A 21,382-nucleotide genomic window follows, 5' to 3' on the forward strand; every position below is an offset into this window, starting at 1 on the left:
GACTACAAATCTGTTTGAAATGAAGACAAATGAGAGCTGTTTGTTCCATTTCCTCTCCATTTTCTCAATTTTTCCCTCATGTTACAAATGTGTCCAGCCCATCCTCCTATGGCATTTCCCTTCAGCTTCACATTCCAAGCCTTTTTCGTGGAGAGAAGGCAGATATGGACTTTAACCTTCCCTCCCCCTCCTTTTCACTCGGATCTCCTGAAAGCTTGTGGAGGAAACTGGTCTGCTTTACTGAGAACGTTTATGTCACGTGGATTTGCAAGAAGAGCATGGAATGAACTTGTGAGGAGAAACCACCCTTCTATATGAACTGACCAATGACAGACTCACAAGGGGGTGGGTGGTACTGAGTAATCAGTGGGTGTTTCTGTTTAATGTGAACCAATCAAATGCATTTTTGTGATGTTGTATTTTTAATAAAACTGAAGTGAGGAGGGCTTGCTCTTCCTGTTTGGGATTGAAGCTGAGAGAGGTGAGATGTGGAATTTATTTTGTCTGTAGATTGCATTGTCTCACCCATAGTAATTTTAATCAGATGGCAGAAATGGGTAACCCTGAGATTGTATCAGGAAATCAATTAATTAATGAGTCTCTATCAGTATGTGTAAAGGCAGGCGTCCCAATACTTTTGGTAATATTGTGTAGACAGTAGTCTCACAAAGAATATAAATAATAATCTGTGATAATCTGTACACAAGAATGTACGCCACCAATGCAATGCACTGAACTTAAAACCCCTACCTAATCTTTCCCTATGTATCTGGTCAGTTCTCCCTGCCTCAAACTTAAACAGTTCTATTACACTGATACTATGGCTACTCTTAACCCTTTTGTAGTGAGGGTCTGGATTATCTACCTACCACACTTTATTGGCTGCTGTGAGGCCCTAACTAGGGTCAAAGGTTGTGTGAGGCATTATGGCTTAGCATCAACATTTTCTGACAAGGGGGAAGATCCTTAAAGCGGTAGTTCACCCTCCTTCACCTCATTATTCCATTACTTTCGGCATCGTAGCGCGAGCTACGGTATGCCGGTCTTAAATTTTTAATCCCCGTACTCACTGTGCTATTGTTGATTGAAGAATCCGACTCCCGCGGGGAATGGGCGTGCCTATGGAGAGGGAGGATGATTGACGGCCGGCTCTGGCACGTCACGCTCCCCGAAGACAGCCGGAGTAGGTCTCGGCTATTCACAGCGCCTGCGCACAGGCTATGCGCAGGCGCCGTGAATAGCCAAGCCTATTTCGGCTATTTCCGGAGAAGCGTGACGTGCCAGGGCCGGCCGTCAATCACCTTCTCTCACCATAGGAACGCCCATTCCCCGGATTCTTCAATCAACGATAGCACAGTGAGTACGGGGATTAAAAATTTAGGACCGGCATACCGTAGCTCGCGCTACGATGCCGAAAGTAATGGAATAATAAAAAAAAACATTTTTTTTTTTTTAACAGGGTGAACCCCCGCTTTAAAGAAATTAAGCCGGCGTATCTGTTGATACGCCTCGTAATTTCAAATTTTGTGCGTCGTATCTTTGTTTTGGTATCCACAAAACAAGATCCGACGGCATCTCGGCTAGATCCGACAGGCGTACATCTTAGTACACCGTCGGATCTAAGCTGCAATTTTTCGGGATGTGGTGTTCCCGTCGATTTCCGCATCGAGTATGCAAATTAGCTATTTACAGTGATCCACGAACGTACGTCCGGCCGGCGCATTTTTTACGTCGTTTGCGTTCGGCTTTTTCCGGCGTATAGTTAAAGCTGCTGTTCTGAGGCGTACTCAATGTTAAGTATGGCCGTCGTTCCCGCGTACAATTTTGAATTTTTTACGTCGTTTGCGTAAGTCATTCGCGAATAGGAATTTGCGTAGAATGACGTCACCATCGTAAGTATTGGCTGGTTCTGGTTTAATTTCGAGCATGCGCACTGGGATACCCCCAGGGACGGCACATGCGCAGTTCAAAGAAAACGTTGTTTACGTCGGGTCACGACGTATTTACATAAAACATGCCCCATTACATCCATTTGAATTCTGCGCCCTTACGCCGCGAGAGATACACTACGCCGCCGTAACTTACGGCGCAAATTCTTTCAGGATTCGAAAAAAAAAAGATAAGTTACGGCGGCGTAGTGTATCTTAGATACGCTGGGCCAGATTGACGTAGAATCGCGGCGGCGTAACGTATCGTAGATACGTTACACTGCCGCAAGTTTTCATCACAAGTGCCTGATTCACAAAGCACTTGCGAGAAAACTTACGCCGGCGGCCTCCGGCGTAAGCCCGCGTAATTCAAAGGGGCGTGTGCCATTTAAATTAGGCGTGCTCCCGCGCCGGACTTACTGCGCATGCTCCCTTTTGAAATTCCCGCCGTGCTTTGCGCGAAGTGACGTCATTTTTTCGAACGGCGACGTGCGTAGCGTACTTTCGTATTCCCGGACGTCTTACGCAAGGACAACATTTTTTTACATTTCGATGCAGGAACAACGGCCATACTTTATACAGCACATACGTGGGCTGTGTAAAGTTAGGGCACCAAAAACGACGACTAACTTTGCGACGGGAAACTAGACTAGTAGCGACGTAGCGAACGTGAAAAACCGGCGTGGATCGTCGTAACTACTAATTTACATACCCGACGCTGGTTTACGACGCAAACTCCCCCCAGCGGCGGCAGAGGTATTGCATCCTAAGATCGGACAGTGTAATTCAATTACACCTGTCGGATCTTAGGGCTATCTATGCGTAACTGATTCTATGAATCAGTCGCATAGATACTCTGAGAGATACGACGGAGTATCTGAGATACGACGGAGTATCTCTGCTGTGAATCTGGCCCGCTGCGCCCGGCGGAAAGGTATGTGGATCTGCCCCAAGGAGTTTAACCAAAATTCATCAGTTCAATGCAGAATTGGAATTCTGGAATCTCACTAGAAATTTATGCTCAGGCAAATACCGATCTCTTCCCTCTTTACAGTGCCTTGAAAGAGTATTCATACCCCTTGAAATTTTCCAAATTTTGTCATGTTACAATCAAAAATGTAAATGTATTTTATTGGGATTTTATATGATAGACCAACACAAAGTGGCACATAATTGTGAAGTGGAAGGAAAGTGATAAATGGTTGTTACATTTTTTTGCAGATGAATATCTGAAAAGTGTAGCATACATTTGTATTCAGCCTCATTTACTCTGCTACCCCCAACTAAAATCTAGTGTAACCAATTGCCTTCACAAATCACTTTATTAGTAAATAGTGTCCACCTGCAAATCATTTAATCTCTGTATAAATACAGCTGTTCTGTGAAGCCCTCAGAGGTTCTATTCTGTGAAGCCCTTAGAGAACATTAGTGAACGAGCGGCATTGTGAAGGCCAAAGAACACAACAGACAGGTGAGGGATACATTTATGGAGAAGTTTAAAGCATGGTTAGGTTATAAAACAAAATATAAGAAAAAATATAAGAAAAAAATAAGTTTTGAACATCTCACAGAGCACTGTTCAATCCATCATCGGAAATGGAAAGAGTATGGCACAACTGCAAATCTACCAAGACATGGCCGTCAACCTAAACTGACAGGTTGGGCAAGGGGAGCATTAATTAGAAAAGCAGCCAAGAGGCCCAAGGTAACGCTGGAGGAGCAACAGAGATCCACAGCTCAGGTGGTAGAATCTGTCCACAGGACAACTGTTATGCCGCGTACACACGACAGTTTTTAATGTCATAGAGAAAACTACGTTTTTCTCGACGTGATTCTTGTCAAGCCTGCCTTGCATACACACGATCGTGAAAATAAATGCTCAAGCAAAGCGCCCGTGACGTACAACGGCACTATAAAGGGGAAGTTACATTCGGATGGCACCACCCTTTGGGCTGCTTTTGCTAATTTCGTGTTAGTAAAAGTTTGGTGAGAGACGATTCGCGCTTTTCAGACTTCGTGCTTTTCAGTCTGTTACAGCGTGACGAATGTGCTATCTTCATTACAAACGCTAGTGTCATGATCCGTGTTGTGGCTTCGGTCACCTGCTGGTGGCACTATTACTTCCAGCAACAAAGGGTGCAATTCTGGTGGCCACCAGCGGGTGTCTCCCAGTACATGGACTCTTCATTAATCGAGCTGCACTTGATGTGAGCTGCTGGAAGTATATAAGCCTGCCCTTCACTGAGGTTCAGGGTTTCAGTATCCTCTCTGCTAGCCTTGTTCCTGCCTGACCTGATCTGTTGCCTGAATATGTTCCTGATCCGCTTTCTGCCCTGTCCTGGACTCTGTTTCCTGTACCTTGTACCCAGTCCTTGAGTCTTGTCCCCTTATTCCAGCTTCCCCTTGCCACTGCTCCCTCCATCTGGCTGCCAGTTCCCCCTTGTCTCTCATCACTGCTTGATTATGTATATATGCTCTTGTTTTTGTATATATTAGTTAGTTAGATTAGGTGTTTTGAGGGTTGCTGTGTTTTCTTGTATGCTTTGCTTGTTTTTGGTTTGCACGTGTGCCTTTATCTTTAATAAATATATATTTCTCACCTACTTTTGTGCCTGTTTCCTTAAAGCGGAGGTTCACCCTAAAAACATGTATATAACATTACATTCTGCATACTTCCAACATTTACAGTATGCTGTTTGTTTCTTTTTTTTTTTGCTGTACATACCGTATTATTGTTATTTTCCATCCGACTTCCGGGTACACACTCCCGCGCCTCTGCATAGGAAAGCCTACTCCCGCGGGAGTGTGTACCCGGAAGCCGGGTGGAAAATAGCAATAATACGGTATGTACAGCAAAAAACAAACAGCATACTGTAAATGTTGGAAGTATGCAGAATGTAATGTTATATACATGTTTTTAGGGTGAACCTCCGCTTTAAGTGCAGCCCACTGACCTGTTTAAACCTGTGTTGGATGCCTGTGTTAGACATCCCTGACAGAATACTGAAGCCCTACAAACAGGTCGGCTGCACTTGGGAATTGGTTCTGGGCACTTGCTATTGCAAAAAAAAAAAAAAAATGCATCTGGAAGGTATTCTGTATCTGTCGCTCCTGGCAACAGATGACTGAGATTTCTGTTATCAGGAATTGAGTGAATACACTAGAGAGCAGTTATTGGAATGTATCCGTATAGCTCATTTTTTTGTTGATCAAGGCAGTTTTCTGTTTGAGGACGTGCAGCCATTGGTTCGGATCTGTACAGGGTTGGCCCTGTCTGATGATTATACACCTCATTTTAGTGCAGCTCAGGTAGAGTCTTTGGTGTGGCTGTTGGAAGATGACTCAGTCTTTTTCCATGAGCAGTACTCAGCTTGTCCTCAACAGGTGCTTGCAGCATGCATTGATTCTGTGCAGTCTCTGGTCAGACAAGCCGTGTGCAAACCTGATTTTGTGAAACCATTATTACAGGCCTGGTCAAGTTTGTTGTACTCAGCCCCTGTCTGCTCCTAACCATCCATTTCTTTGTCTGGACACCAACCTGCTGGGATGTCTTCCTCTCCTGTACCCCCAATTCCCACTTTTGCTGAACAATACACCCTGCTAACAATGACGTACCAGTCCCTTGTTTCCTCCTGCTGCACTTACCATGCCTTTAACCCTTCTGCTTCTTCTCGGCTGCCTCCATCAGTTCCACCAAAATCCCCTTCAAAGGCTGCACCCTCCGTTTCTCCGTCCCTCCGCTCTTCACCTCTACCAGCTGTATCCGTTACCTCTAGTCCTATATCCATATACAAATCCTCAGTGGCTAAACCAAAGAAAAAACTGAAGTTTTTTCCAACCCATTCAATCCTGCCACTATCCCAATCTGCATCCACTTCAGCCAACTTGCTTCAGCCTGTTCTCGTATCAACGGAGCTGCTCCAGCCTGACTCCTTGCCAGCCAACCTGCCCTGGTCTGTCCTCATGTCAGCTGAACCTGACGACCCACCTTATCCTGCCAACTCTCTGCCTGCTGTCCAGTCTAAAATCCCAGTACCTGCTGCCCAGTTTGAAGTTTCAGTACCTGTTATGCAGTCCGATGTACCTGCTGTTCTGCCTGATGTACCAGCACCTGTGCCTGCTGCCCAGTCTAAAGTTCCAGTACCTGCTGCCCGGTTTGAAGTTCCAGTACCTGCTATCCAGTCCGATGCACCTGCTGTTCTTCCTGTTGTGCCAGCACCTGCTGTTCTGTCTGATGTGCCAGTGCCGTTGCCCAGTCTAAAGTTCCAGTACCTGCTGCCCGGTTTGAAGTTCCATTACCTGCTATCCTGTTCGATGCACCTGCTGTTCTGCCTGATGTGCCAGCACCTGTGCCCGCTGCCCAGTCTAAAGTTCCAGTCCCTGCTGCCCGGTTTGAAGTTCCAGTACCTGCTGTTCTGCCTGATGTGCCTGTGCCTGCCGACTAGGGTTGCCACCTCATCCCTTTAAAAAGGAACACATATTAATTACACAGGTTCTGTGGCTAATTAAGGAGGTAATTAGACTCATTTGGTGCCTTTCCTGCATTAAATTAACCTCAGAACCTGTGTAATTCATATGTGTTCCTTTTTAAAGGGATGAGGTGGCAACTCTACTGCCGACCAGTCTAAAGTTCCAGTACCTGCTGCCCGGTTTGAAGTTTCAGTACTCGCTATCCAGTCCAATGAACCTGCTGTTCAGCCTGTTGTGCCAGCACCTGCTGTTCAGCCTGTTGTGCCAGCACCTGCTGTTCAGCACCTGCTGTGCCTACTGCCCAGTCTGAAGTATCCAGTCCGATGCACCCACTGTTCAGTCTGCTGCCCAGCCTGATCTGCCACCGTCTGCTGCCCAGCCTGATCTGCCACCATCTGCTGCCCAGCCTGATCTGCCACCGTCTGCTGCCCAGCCTGATCTGCCACCGCCTGCTGCCCAGCCTGAGGTGTTCTTGTCTGCTGCCCAGCCTGGCGTCCCGGTTCCTGCCTTCCAGCCTGGCGTCCCGGTTCCTGCCTTCCAGCCTGGCGTCCCGGTTCCTGCCTTCCAGCCTGATGTGCCTGTCTTCCAGCCTGGTGTGCCGGTTCATGCCTTCCAGCCTGGTGTCCTGGTGTCTGCTTTCCAGTCTGACGTGCCAGCTTTCCAGTCTGATGTCCCAATGCCTGCCTTCCAGTCTGATGTGCCCACTTTCCAGCCTGATGTCTCCATGCCTGCCTTCCAGTTCGATGTGCCACCTTCCCAGCCTGATGTCCCAACGCCCACTGTCTTGCTTGGTGATCCCGTACCTCAGGGGTGGGGAACCTGCGGCCCGCGGGCCGCTTGCGGCCCGCAAAATCATTCCATCCGGCCCCCCATGGGTTTGTAAAACAGCGCCGCCGATTGTCACTATGGAGCGGAGTAAATGTATTGCTAAACACACTGACAATGAATGAATGATCATAGCGATCATTCATTCATTGTCGGTGTGTTTAGCAATACATTTACTCCGCTCCTGCGGCCCGCCCCCGTTATCCGGCGCCAGCCTCCAGCCAATAGGATGATTGCACTGCAGCTGATGAGCTGCTCCCCTTGGTTTACAGCCCCGCCCGGCGGCGGCGCCCGTCCTGGCGGCGTGACGTCACTCACGGCAGGCGGGGATTACCATTCATGGCTGGGAGGAGCATAGAGAGGACGAGCCAGCGCCACCGACGAGGAACCATTTCTACAGCAGCAAGTAAGCCATAAATATGCTGACCGGATCATGACATACGGCGTATTTTTTATTAATATGTAGCATAGCGGCGGGGGGAGGGGGTAAATGTCCTGCACAGTGCACAGGACATTAATACATAACTTACCATGACCAGTGCAGGACATTTACCCCCCCCCCACATGCTGCATATTAAAAAATGCAGCATGTCGGGGGGGGGGGGGGTAAATGTCCTGCACTGGTCATGGTAACTTATGTATTAATGTCCTGTGCACTGTGCAGGACATTTACCCCCTCCCCCCGCCGCTATGCTGCATATTAAAAAAATCACAGACAGTCATCAAAGTTAATAATCTTCAGACTGCATCATTCTGTATGCAGTCTGAAGACTATTAACTGTGATGACTGTCTGTGATTTTTTTAATATTCAGCATGGCGGTGGGGGGAGGGGGTAAATGTCCTACCTACACAGTTGCACTGGTCATAGTAACTCATGTATTAATGTCCTGCACTGTGAGTTACCATGACCAGTGCAGGACATTTACCCCCTCCCCCCATGCTGCATATTAAAAAAATATCACAATGTCATTAGGGGAAAAATCTTATCTTTATTCCGCAGTTCTGAGTCCCGACAATCTAATCTCCCCACGTCCTCTTCTATACAGATACCCTGTCTGAGTAATGTAATTGCCGAGAACCTCTGCACAAGGATTACTCCGCCTGAGCCCGAAAATCATCAAATAGTCCCTGCAGAGTAATCCTTGTGCTGCTGATCCCAGCAATTACATTACTCAGTGTATCTGTATAGAAGAGGACATTGGGGCTCAGATAAAATTGTCCGAACTGCTGTATAAGGATAAGAACTTTCCTCTACCAACTTCAACTACTAGTGTTCTTCCACCAGATAAGCCACAGTACAGTTTGAATCATGTGTCCGGGTTGAAGGCGGAAGGAGACCCGGACACATGATTCAAACCCCGTACTGTCCGGGTCAATCCTGTACAGGTGGCAACCCTAGGTAAATGTCCTGCACTGGTCAATGATCATGGTAACTCATGTATTAATGTCCTGCACAGTGCAGGGTGCTGTGTAATGTAAAGGGGTCTAGTGATGCAGGGTGCTGTGTAGTGTAAAGGGTCCTGTGATGCAGGGTGCTGTGTAATGTAAAGGGTCCCTAGGTACAGGGTTCTGTGTAATGTAAAGGGATCCAGTGATGCAGGGTGCTGTGTAATATAAAGGGGTCCAGTGATGCAGGGTGCTGTGTAATATAAAGGGGTCCAGTGATGCAGGGTGCTGTGTAATATAAAGGGGTCCAGTGATGCAGGGTGCTGTGTAATGTAAAGGGGTCCAGAGGTTCAAGGTGCTGTGTAATGTAAAGGGGTCCAGTGATGCAGGGTGCTGTGTAATGTAAAGGGGTCCAGTGATGCAGGGTGCTGTGTAATGTAAAGGGGTCCAGAGGTGCAAGGTGCTGTGTAATGTAAAGGGGTCCAGTGATGCAGGGTGCTGTGTAATGTAAAGTGGTCCAGAGGTGCAAGGTGCTATGTAATGTAAAGGGGTCCAGTGATGCAGGGTGCTGTGTAATGTAAAGGGGTCCAGTGATGCAGGGTGCTGTGTAATGTAAAGGGGTCCAGAGGTGCAAGGTGCTGTGTAATGTAAAGGGGTCCAGTGATGCAGGGTGCTGTGTAATGTAAAGGGGTCCAGAGGTGCAAGGTGCTATGTAATGTAAAGGGGTCCAGTGATGCAGGGTGCTGTGTAATGTAAAGGGGTCCAGTGATGCAGGGTGCTGTGTAATGTAAAGGGGTCCAGTGATGCAGGGTGCTGTGTAATGTAAAGGGGTCCAGAGGTGCAAGGTGCTGTGTAATGTAAAGGGGTCCAGTGATGCAGGGTGCTGTGTAATGTAAATGGGTCCAGAGGTGCAAGGTGCTGTGTAATGTAAAGGGGTCCAGTGATGCAGGGTGCTGTGTAATGTAAAGGGGTCCAGAGGTGCAAGGTGCTATGTAATGTAAAGGGGTCCAGTGATGCAGGGTGCTGTGTAATGTAAAGGGGTCCAGTGATGCAAGGGGGGGCACGTTTAATCCCCGCTAGCGGTTGAAGAAAGGGTTAAATGCCACTGTGTATTGCTGCTGCCGAACCGCCCCCCCCTGAAAAAATGTTTGACCAAATATAACAGGCTAATTTTTAAGTTGATAATTTTGTACGGCCCCCGAATGATGTTACAAAAATCCAAATGGCCCTTGGCAAAAAAAAGGTTCCCCACCCCTGTCGTACCTGATATCTTGCCTAACGATCCAGTTCCTGATGGTCTCATTCCTAATACCCTGCCTGGTGGTCCCTTTACCGCTGCCCAGCCTGATGACCCTGAGCTCGCTGCCCAGCCTGATGACTCGTAGCTCGCTACCCAGCCTTATGATCCGCTGCCCTCTGCCCAGCCTGATGTCATGGTACCTGTTAAACCAGTTCCTGGTGCTCAGCTTGCCGCTGATTCTCCCCTGTTTGATTTTCAGCCTGACTATGATGCTCTCGTGTTGTCGGCCCCCGAGAGGTTTATACATGTTGCCCTGACTCTTTTCATCTCCAGATCCAAACTTCCAGATCATGGTGGTGGGATGCATGTTCCGTTTTCGGACTCGTGTCTCCCAATGGATTAAGAGACTCTGACCGGAAAAAAGCGCAGTCACAGGGAAGACTTTTTGGGACTTTTCCGCATCCACATGCACTACCATGTCAAGGGCAGAATGGAGTGTTTGGAGGTCACTCCTTTGGGGGGGGGGAGGACTGTCATGATCTGTGTTGTGGCTTCGGTCATCTGCTGGTGGCACTATTACTTCCAGCAACAAAGGGTGAAATTCTGGTGGCCACCAGCGGGTGTCTCCCAGTAGAGGGACTCTTAATTAATCAAGCTGCACTTGATGTGAGCTGCTGGAAGTATATAAGCCCGCCCTTCACTGAGGATCAGGGCTTCAGTATCCTCTCTGCTAGCCTTGTTCCTGCCTGACCTGATCTGTTGCCTGAATATGTTCCTGTCCTGGACTCTGTTTCCTGTACCTTGTACCCAGTCCTTGAGTCTTGTCCCCTGATTCCAGTTCCCCTTGCCACTGCTCCCTCCATTTGGCTGCCTGTTCCCCCTTGTCTCTCATCCCTGCTTTGATTATGTATATATTCTCTTGTTTTTGTATATATTAGTTAGTTAGTTAGATTAGGTGTTTTGGGGGTTGCTGTGTTTTCTTGTATGCTTTGCTTGTTTTTGGTTTGCTGTTTGGTTTGCATGTTTGCTTTTATCTTTAATAAATATTTATTTCTCACCTACTTTTGTGCCTGTTTCCTTAAAGGGTCACTAAAGGATTTTTTTTTTAGCTAAATAGCTTCCTTTACCTTACTGCAGTCCTGGTTTCATGTCCTCCCTCATTGCTCGTTTTTGCTCTGATGTTGCTGTAATACTACTCTGTTCTGCACACTTCCTGGTTGTCTGGCTCCATATGAAAAAAGTCATGGGAGAGTTTAGGCATAAAATAACATGCAAAGGCTAAACTAGTTTCAGTTTCGTTTTTGCATCTAAGAGGCACATTATATGATTGATTTGTATCTATTTTTAATCGTTTTTAAAAGGAATCAGTTAACTATTATGTCTCTATACACTGTAAACAGTAATTTCAGCAAAAAAAATGTTTTCCTTTAGTGATCCTTTAAGTGCAGCCCCCTGACCTGTTTAAACCTGTGTTGGATGCCTGTGTTAGACATCCCTGACAGCTAGTTTTACCAGAATGAGTGCTCCCATCTCATAACTTGCTTCTGACGACATGAAAAACGATGACGTGAAAAACGACGAGAAAAATTAGAGCATGTTCTAAATTTTTAATAGGAAAAAAGCTTGGGTTGGATCCGCGCTATGGAAAAACTGAAGTGCACAGGGAATAAAGTAAACAAACTGCTGCCCCTACTAATTTACTACCACCTAGGTGGGGTAACAAAATGAAAGAAAAAGAGGGGGGGTGTAGGTTGGCGCTGTTCTGATGAAAGAGAGGTAACCGCAAGATAGCCTTTAACTGGGTGTGTACCCGAAACTAATAATAAGGTGTAACCGTGAGATGTGTACCACACATTGAATAAATACAGAAACCTAGAAAAGTTTTTAGAAAAAAACCTTAAAAAACAAATTTTTAGTGAATGAGTGTTACACCCTCGGCCGGGTGTTTACTAGTATTCACGTGTGTGTGTAAATGAAAATGACAGACAATAACTTTGCAAAAAAGAGTGTAGATTGGTATTAGTGATAAATTAGTAAACTTGAAAATAAATAGGTGTGCGTGCGTCCTTCCAAGTGTTTGACCCTCGGCCGGGTGTTAGTGAGACGTGAAAATTAGTCATTTATAAGAAAATTAAAAAACACCCTGTATCACATTATAAAAATTCCAAAAGTATAAAACCAAAAGAAATTGATATGTGAAAAAAAAACAAAAGAAATTGATATGTGAAAAAGGTGCTGCCGGGTGTTAGACCCTTGACCGGATATGAGAAAGAGAAAACCCAATAGAAATCAAATTAAATCTTGTGTAGAATATGAAATATTAGTAATGTCCAGAGATCTGTAACAGTCCAGTCCAGTGTTATAATGGTATGATTTACAATCAATTGTGAAAATAAAAAATGAAAATAAAATGGAGTTGACTTTAGTGCTTAGAAGAATTCCTCATTGCTGGGGAAGCCCATCCAATCCTGCTTTATGCGTGACACACCGTGCTCTTAATAATATTGCACTCACCAGATACTTCTCCCCCGCCTGGGGTAGTGATGCGGTCACAGTATGTGCTACTGTGTAGCAGTTTTAGGGATTCCAAAGCCTGGCTTCAGCAGTTTCCTTCGATCCTCCAGTTAGGATTATATAGGAGAAGCGTGATTCCGTATTGGATAACCAATTTTATTGTTCAGATAAGTTTAAAAATACTCACATGATATATGAACAAATTGGGCAAAAAAGATAAATCAGTTGACACTGGCCAAACACAGTTTGCAGCCGAAAAAACCGGAAGTGTTGCGCTAACGTGCCTCTGACTCCGCCCTACGCATTTCGTCATTCAGACGTCATCGGGAGCGTAACGTCAGGCTACACCTCCTTACTTTATATAGTTTATGTGTCCTCATGTGCACATGCGCTGAAAAAGTTTAATTCGTTGGCGGCCATTTTGGAAGCAAATCTGTCGGACCAAAATTTAATATGGCTTCGTTCCTAAGTGGATTTAAAAGAAGCTTATGGCCATAAAGAAAATCCAATTGTATTATAGCAGACATCTCTAACCAAAGGTAAAGACGTCGCTAGGATGAAATGGCGCACGCATGAAATCCATGAGAATCACATTACACAACATAACCTAAAGAGAGTCCCTGCTTTGCTGCGGGGCATACATATATTTAATAACACTTAGATTGAAAAATAAAAATTAAAAAAATTAGAATTTGAATGTTGTAAAAAGGTTGTTACCCTATCTGCAATAATATGTACGTTTGTTACAGGATTAAATTCATTTTAAAATATATAATATTTAAAAAAAATCCATACTAAAATTATAATATTAAAATATACTTTTTTTAAAAAGAGGATGCATAATATATGCAGCCTAAGAATTGCATGATGTATCGAGATTGGTGAATCGCAATAATGGGAGGAGGATATATAATTAATTTCTGACTTTATAGGATGTATACAAAATGGGTGTACAAAAAGGAAGTAGGACCTGGTGTTGGGATGGAATAAAGAAGATAAAATTAAATGAGGGAAAAAACTGTATGAGAAGATATATGAGACCAGATAGGTGGCGATTACTAGTCAGAAAGTGGTGGGAAAACAATTAAGGTCAAAGTCTATATTCATTCCAGCTGGCTGGAGAGTATCGAGCTGGAAAATCCATTTTGTTTCATTCTGTGATATCTTGATCCTTTTGTTGTCACCTCTCCAATGTCCTTTGATTTTGTCAATACCATAAAAAAACATGCAAGAAGGATCTTTCATGTGATAATCTCTAAAATGTCTTGATACGCTATGTTTTGGGAAACCTTTCTTAAAGCGGATCTCCACTCTAAAGTGGAGTCCCGCTGATCGGAACCCTCCCCCCCTCCGGTGTCACATTTGACACCTTTCAGGGGGGAGGGGGGTGCAGATACCTGTCTACAGACAGGTATCTGCACCCACTTCCGGCCCTACGATACGGGCAAAGGACGGGTTTTTTCCTTACCTTCCGTCCGTCCCCCGTTGTATGCTGGGAACACTCGGCTCCCAGCACACAGCGGGAGCCAATCGGCGGGCGCAGCGCGACTCGCGCATGCGCCGTAGGGAACCGGGCAGTGAAGCCGGAGCGCTTCACTTCCTGGTTCCCTCACCGTGGATGGAGGGGGGAGCAGCAGGGTGACGAGCGATCGCTCGTCATCTGCTGCGATCACCGCTGGACTCCAGGACAGGTAAGTGTCCTTATATTAAAAGTCAGCAGCTGCAGTATTTGTAGCTGCTGGCTTTTAATACATGTTTTTAGTGGCACATCCGCTTTAATATTATTTATGTGTTCTCTTATCGTAAGGATAAGAGAACACATAAATAATATTAAGAAATATTATATATTTTAAAATTAATTTAATCCTGTAACAAACGTACATATTATTGCAGATAGGGTAACAACCTTTTTTACAACATTCAAATTCTAATTTTTTTAATTTATTTTTATTTTTCAATTTAAGTGTTATTAAATATATGTATGCTCCGCAGCATAGCGGGGACTCTCTTTAGGTTATGTTGTGTAATGTGATTCTCATGGATTACATGTGTGCGCCATTTCATCCTAGCGACGTCTTTAACTTTGGTTAGAGATGTCTGCTATAATACAATTGGATTTTCTTTACGGGCCATAAGCTTCTTTTAAATCCACTTAGGAAAAAAGCCATATTAACTTTTGGTCCGACAGATTTGCTTCCAAAATGGCCTCCAACTAATTAAACTTTTTCAGCGCATGCGCACATGAGGAAACATAAACTATATAAAGTAAGGAGGTGTAGCCTGATGTTACGCTCCCGATGACGTCTGAATGACGAAACGCATCAGGGCACGTTAGCGCAACACTTCCAGTTTTCGGCTGCAAACTGTGTTTGGCCAGCATCAACTGATTTATCTTTTTTGCCTAATTTGTTCATATATCATGTGAGTATTTTTAAACGTATCTGAACAATAAAATTGGTTATCCTATACGGAATGACGCTATGGGTATCCTTTCTTCTCCTAAATAATCCTAACTGGAGGATCGAAGGAAACTGCTGGAACCAGGCTTTGGAATCCCTAAAACTGCTACACAGTGGCACATACTGTGACCGCATCACTACCCCAGGTGGGGGAGAAGTATCTGGTGAGTGCAATATTATTAAGAGCACGGTGTGTCACGCATAAAGCAGGATTGCATGGGCTTCCCCAGCAACGAGGAATTCTTCTAAGCACTAAAGTCACCTTAATTTTATTTTTATTTTTCACAATTGATTGTAAATCTTTCCATTATAACACTGGACTGGACTGTTACAGATCTCTGGACATTACTAATATTTCATATTCTACACAAGATTTAATTTGATTTCTATTGGGTTTTCTCTTTCTCATATCCGGCCAAGGGTCTAACACCCGGCAGCACTTTTTTCACATATCAATTTCTTTTGTTTTTTTTCACATATCAATTTCTTTTGGTTTTATACTTTTGGAATTGTTATAATGTGATACATGGTGTTTTTTAATTTTCTTAAAAAATAACCAATTTTCACGTCTCACTAACACCGGACCGAGGGTCAAACACTTGGAAGGACGCACGCACACCTATTTATCTTCAAGTTTACCAATTCATCACTAATACCAATCTACACTGTTTTTTGCAAAGTTATTGTCTGTCATTTTCATTTACACACACACACACACACACACGTGAATACTAGTAAACACCCGGCCGATGATGTAACACTCATTCACTCAAAATTAGTTTTTTTGTAAAAACTTTTCTAGGTTTCTCTATTTATTCAATGTGTGGTACACATCTCACGGTTACACCTTATTATTAGTTTTGGGTACACACCCAGTTAAAGGCTACCTTGCGGTTACTTCTCTTTCACCAGAACAGCGCCAACCTACACCCCCCTCTTTTTCTTTCTAAATTTTTAATGGCCATTTTTCACGACAAGAAAAATGCTCTGGAGCCTACACACGGTCATTTTTAATAACCAATTTAAAAAATTGAATTTTTTCATGATAAATGGTCGTGTGTACGTGACATTAGTCCTGCACCCCACAAGTCTGGCCTTTATGGAAGAGTGGCAAAAAAGAAATCCATTGTTGAAAGAAAGCCATAAGAAGTCCCATTTGCAGTTGCGAGAAGCCATGTGAGGGACACAGTGGAAGAAGGTGCTCTGATCAGATGAGACCAAAATTTAACTTTTTGGCCTAAAAGCAAAATCCTATGTGTGGCGGAAAACTAACACTGCATATTACCCTGAACACACCATCCCCACTGTGAAACATGGTGGTGGCACCATCATGTTGTGGGGTTGCTTTTCTTTAGAAGGGACAGGGAAGGTGGTCAGAGTTGATGGGAAGATGGATGGAGCCAAATATGGGGCAAAAAAAGAAAACCTGTTAAGAGTCTGCAAAAGACTTGAGACTTCCTCCTTCCCCAAACATATAGCCAGAGCTACAATGGAATGGTTTAGATCAAAGCATATCCATGTGAGAATGGCCCAGCCAAGTTCCAGACCTAAATCCAATTGAGAATCTGTGGCAAAACTTGAAAATTGCTGTTCACAGACGCTCTCTATACAATCCGACAAAGCTTGATCTAGTTTGCAAAGAAGAATATGCAAAAATGTTACTCTCTAGATGTGAAAAGCTGGTAAAGACATACCCAAACAGACTTGCAGCTGTAATTGCGGTGAAAGGTGGTTTTACAAAGTATTGATTTAGGGGGGCTGAATACAAATGCACGCCACATTTTTCACATATTTGTAAAAATAATTGAAAACCATTTATCATTTTCCTTCCACTTCCCCAATGTGCCACTTTGTGTTGGTCTATCACATAAGATTCCAATAAAATACATTTACGCTTTTGGTTGTAATATGACAAAATGTGGAAACTTTCAAGGGGTATGAATACTTTTTCAAGGCACTGTATAACAAAACCAGAATAAATAACTCCATGCATACAAAAGGGTTGATATACTAACAAAATATTTTAAACTCATGCATAGGGAGGGTTATAACACCTGTCAGTTTTTTTGTGTCCCTTTGGAAAGATTTCCCTCACTTCTTGTCCCACAGCTAAAACAGAAAATTTAAGGAAATCCCTCCAAAGTGAGGGAATGTGCCACATTGGTAGATTTATTCTTGCTATAGCCACAGCAAAAAATGTGGGATTGTTTAACTTTCACTCACTGTGATAAAGGTAACAGAACAAATAGAGAGGGCGAATCTCCCTAATGGGAGTGCATGGAGCAATAAAAACCTGACAGCTTTTCTAATTCCTCTCCACTCTTCAAAACTACAAAAAAACTTGTCGCTACAATTTAAATGTTTAAAGCAAACAGACTTGCTTTATTAAGCTTAACATTAATTGTTAAGTACATCACTAACCAAATGCTGGGAGCTTTTTCCTTCCAAGGCCTCTCTTGAAAACTTGATACCTGCTTACATGAAAGGAAAGGTAAGGCCCCTTTCACACTGGGGCGGGAGCCGCGGTGGCGGTATAGAGCTGTTAAAACCGTTGGATTTGCCGCGGGATTCGGCCGATAGCGGTTCGGTATTAACCCCCGCTAGCGGCCGTTAAAGGGTTAATACCGCCCGCAATGCGCCTCTGCAGAGGCCTGTGTTAGACATTCCTGACAGCTAGTTTTACCAGAATGAGTTGCCGCGGTTTCCCATTGTTTTAAATGGGAAGGAGCGGTGAAGGAGCTGTATACATACCGCTCCTCTCACAGCTCCTAAGATGCTGCTTGCAAAAGATGTTTTTATCTCCTGCCAGCGCATCGCCTCAGTATGAAAGCCCTCCGGCTTTCACATTGAGGTTGCTGGGCAGGAGTTTTTCAGGCGGTATAGCAGCGCTATTTTTAGCGCTGTACCGCCTGAAAAATTCCTCAGTGTGAAAGGGGTCTAAAGCATTGGTATAAAAGAGAGTACTTTTAAAAATGGCTCAGTGCCAGTTTTACAGGATTTTATACAGTCATGCAGGGTTCTGAAATGACTGTGTGTCTGCTGCAGTGCTAGCGAGTACTCGAATCCTTGCATCACTAATCACGCAGCTATAGCAGCGATCATTTGTATACTGCCCTTAAGATATATCTTTTATGTTATTTCCCTTTTTCTATTGTGCATTGTAATAATAACTTTCAACTAGATGAATTATTTTTTTCAATTTAATGGTTAAAAAGTGGATTGATCAGGAATAAACAAAAAATAATTATAAAAAAGTGTAAGCAGGTGCAAATGTAGATTTAAAAAGTAACAAAGAGCTAATTGTATTCAGTGTATAACAACATGATCAGGTTATGCCAGAAGTAGGAAGATATGCTGACGTCTCTACTGTTGCCACTTGAAAAGCCTGTTTCAAAGGTCACAGTTTGCTATAGATAAAAAAGGATCCCATGTTCATTTTTTTTTTTTTTACTGGATTTATCATTGGCATGAACTGCATTGGAATATGTCCTTGGGAATTTCCAGAAAAGCAAACAAAATATCTTTTCTTTTTTCGGATCATGTTACAGAGAGCAAACACACTGGACAAAGTTCAAAAATAAGAGCAATTGTTAACCAGAGCCTTCAAGCAGTTTCTTTATTGAGACACAACTGAAAAATTGCGTGGTATGAAGACTTCATTCTTTTGTTTTAGATTTTTAGCATTGTTTAAAACAAAAAGTCACTAAGATTTGTAGGAAACAAAAGTACAAACGCACCTTTTATAAAATGTGACATTTCATTGCACTTAATTTCCTCACACTTTAAAGTTTAAATATAAACCCGCCACCCCAGATCATTGGAGTGCAGTGAGCCGGCATTGGCAGCGAAGGGTGCAGGAGCCACATAAGCTGATGCTTCCTCTGTAGCACCAGCTCCTGTCCCAAAAGCAGCGACACCAAGTGCACTCCACCTCTAATCCTTTCTAGCAGCCTGAAGAGCATTGCCAGCAGCAGCTACAATATAAAAATAAGTTTGGTGTATTAAACAACACATGCAGTGGGCAAATTAGCTCCTATAAAAGGGTTAAAACCGATTAGACTTTTTTTCACACTGATCCACTGGTGCAGCACAGTGCACCTGTGGCTTTCCTGTGGGTTAGCTGCACGGATCTATAGTCTTCTATTAAATTCTGCTTTCAGAAAGTGCACCACACTTGCAAGATCTAATAGTGGGCAAAAATCCAACGGGGATTTGTTCAACAGAAAATGGTGATCTTGATTGTTGTTTAAAATCTTGATTATGCTATTAAAAAAAAAATTACATTTTGAACCTTTTTATTGTGGCCCGTGATTAAGTGGTCCTCTCTCTTCAAAAGCCAAATCACAAATCAGTTAAGTAACCCTCGCTCTTCAAATGGTCGGGAACAATTGATTTAAGTACACCTTTATTGTAAATGCACTCCCCAGATTCCACAATAGATTTTTAAATGTGAGTACAGTCTATAGGTGGCCCAAAATGAGAATTTACACTGTCTCATTTGTTCAGAACCGATTCCCAGTAAACTTTTACATTTAAGGGTCAATTAACAATGTGCTGGGTGATTCTCAGTACTTGCACAGCTATCACAAATAATTCCCATAATATGTTAATGTGTTTACTTCCTAGAATCGTCAGATCCATCACGTGACCATAGTAATGTAATATATTCCTGAAATATCTAAATCGGGAAAATACATAATTTTGGCCACTAGCTGATCATAGGAAATAAATATATTAGACAAATTACAGGGATTATTTGCAATGACGGAGAGGGGGGAATCTGTGTATTTTCTTATTTTATTCACAGGCCTCAAACTGTTTGCACTAGAAATAATGGCTGCAGATCATGTGTTGAGCTAAATACAGAGATGGTCATTAGTCTTAATGGTATTGTTATGGATTGCTTAATACTCTAATTAAATGACTATTTCTATTATGTACACATATACATGCTAAATCTCTTTACTCAAAATGGCCCTTCCAGACACCCCCTCCCATCAAGGAAAACAGGAATGCTGAGTTCTCCAAAGAAGACTGGAGAAACCCGGATTAATCTGGCTAGAAGACCCTTAAATAAGGGATCACCCAATCCATAGATGACACCACAAGCTACTACTGTGATGCTGCATTGCAAACAATGACTCATGCTCAATTATAAAGGTGGCTATATGCCCAAGCAATAAAAGAAAAGTTTAATTTAACTGAACAAAAGGTGTCAGCGTGTTTTCTTCTTCTACGTGCACGTATATTTACACTTGAAATTAGGCCAGGTGCAGATACTCGCATAGACACTTGTCTGATTCCAGAAAATCTGGCAGCCCAACAGGGGGCTCTGGGTTGTGAACGGAGGAGAGCCGACCAAGTGGCCACCGAGAGGAACCATCACGGGCGGGACAGAGACTGATCACCTCTGAAAAATACGGTAAGATATCACTTTCATATCTTGCTTAGTATATCCCGATTCCCGTGTGGGTCTGTCTTTGTGTCCGTGTCGGCTGCCAAAGGTCACCAAAAACAGGTAATACTTGCCCCGGGATCCATTACATGAACCTGTATTCTGATTTTCTGCAGCCTGTAAAAACATTGTGTTGTAGTTGTGTTGTATGTGTCTATGATACATGATGTATGATTGAAAGAGATTGACACACAGGGACCCAGCTGACGTGGACAAACTCATTTGGAAAGGTGATAGTGTGGTGTAGCACGTCACCCAGAAGGGGGTGTCAGGGACGCAGATAGGGTGGAAGGGAAATATTCTGTGTGGTCATTATAATTCACACATACACATCTATTACAATTCGTGCAAATGTCAAGTTATAATTGTGTTTATGGATTGATTGGGGATTGGTCAAAGTAGTTGAAGGAGGAAAGTGAAAGGTTGAGGATCTCATTGTTGAATATTACCTGCTGTACTTTTTATCTGTCTGTTAAATGTCTTGTTGAGGGAAGTGAGTGGTCACACACTACCTGACCCGTATTATGTGGCCGTCTTGGACGGGCAGACCCCGCGACTGAGTCTACATTTTGGGAAGGCGCACCAGGGGCAACCTTGGTGGCAGTCGAGCACTGTAGACAAATCCTCTCCTTATCTTTTTTGTCCTCATTAACTTAAGATTGGGACATGGGGGCGTGGCCAAGACTGGCATGTGAGAGGACGCACTTCTCACAGATCCTGCCTGATCCGTCCATCGATTTCCCCGGCGTCTCTGATCCGGCTCTCTTCGGCTCCCCTGCTGGCTACCGAGTCCCTGCACCGCCCGGATCCACCGCCGGCCCTCTGTACTAGGGGAAAGACCTGCTGCGGAACACCGGAGATGACGGGACCAGATTTCCAAGATGGGGCCGCCGCGGCTCTTGCACAGCGCGCTCCACTGACGGCTGACAAATCTAAGGATGTCACCAGCAAGAAGGCGCCGAAGACACAGGTAAGGAGCAGCCAAGGGATATGCTCTTCTTTGCCCAAAAACTTAAGGGCCCCGTTTGCACTGGGACGGGGGGGTCAGCAGATGGCGGAGGTGGAGGAGGCCAGGCTGCACAGTTAGAATGGGGCCATGATGCA

General features: G+C 44.0%; 1 long non-coding RNA gene across 2 annotated transcripts; it reads left to right on the forward strand.

Annotated features, from left to right (window-relative positions):
* The first annotated feature begins 286 nt into the window (after positions 1–286).
* On the forward strand, positions 287–20,029 carry LOC120937447. 2 transcript variants are annotated; one of them, XR_005748714.1, is made up of 4 exons: positions 287–481; positions 3,303–3,399; positions 18,372–18,468; positions 19,808–20,029. It is a non-coding gene; the product is annotated as an uncharacterized LOC120937447 (long non-coding RNA). The 2 variants fall into 2 exon arrangements; XR_005748713.1 differs by lacking the exon at positions 3,303–3,399 and having other exon boundaries at positions 320–481.
* Positions 20,030–21,382: the final 1,353 nt, after the last annotated feature.

Source organism: Rana temporaria, chromosome 4 (assembly GCF_905171775.1).
Source record: "Rana temporaria chromosome 4, aRanTem1.1, whole genome shotgun sequence".
Classification (NCBI taxonomy): Eukaryota; Metazoa; Chordata; class Amphibia; order Anura; family Ranidae; genus Rana; species Rana temporaria.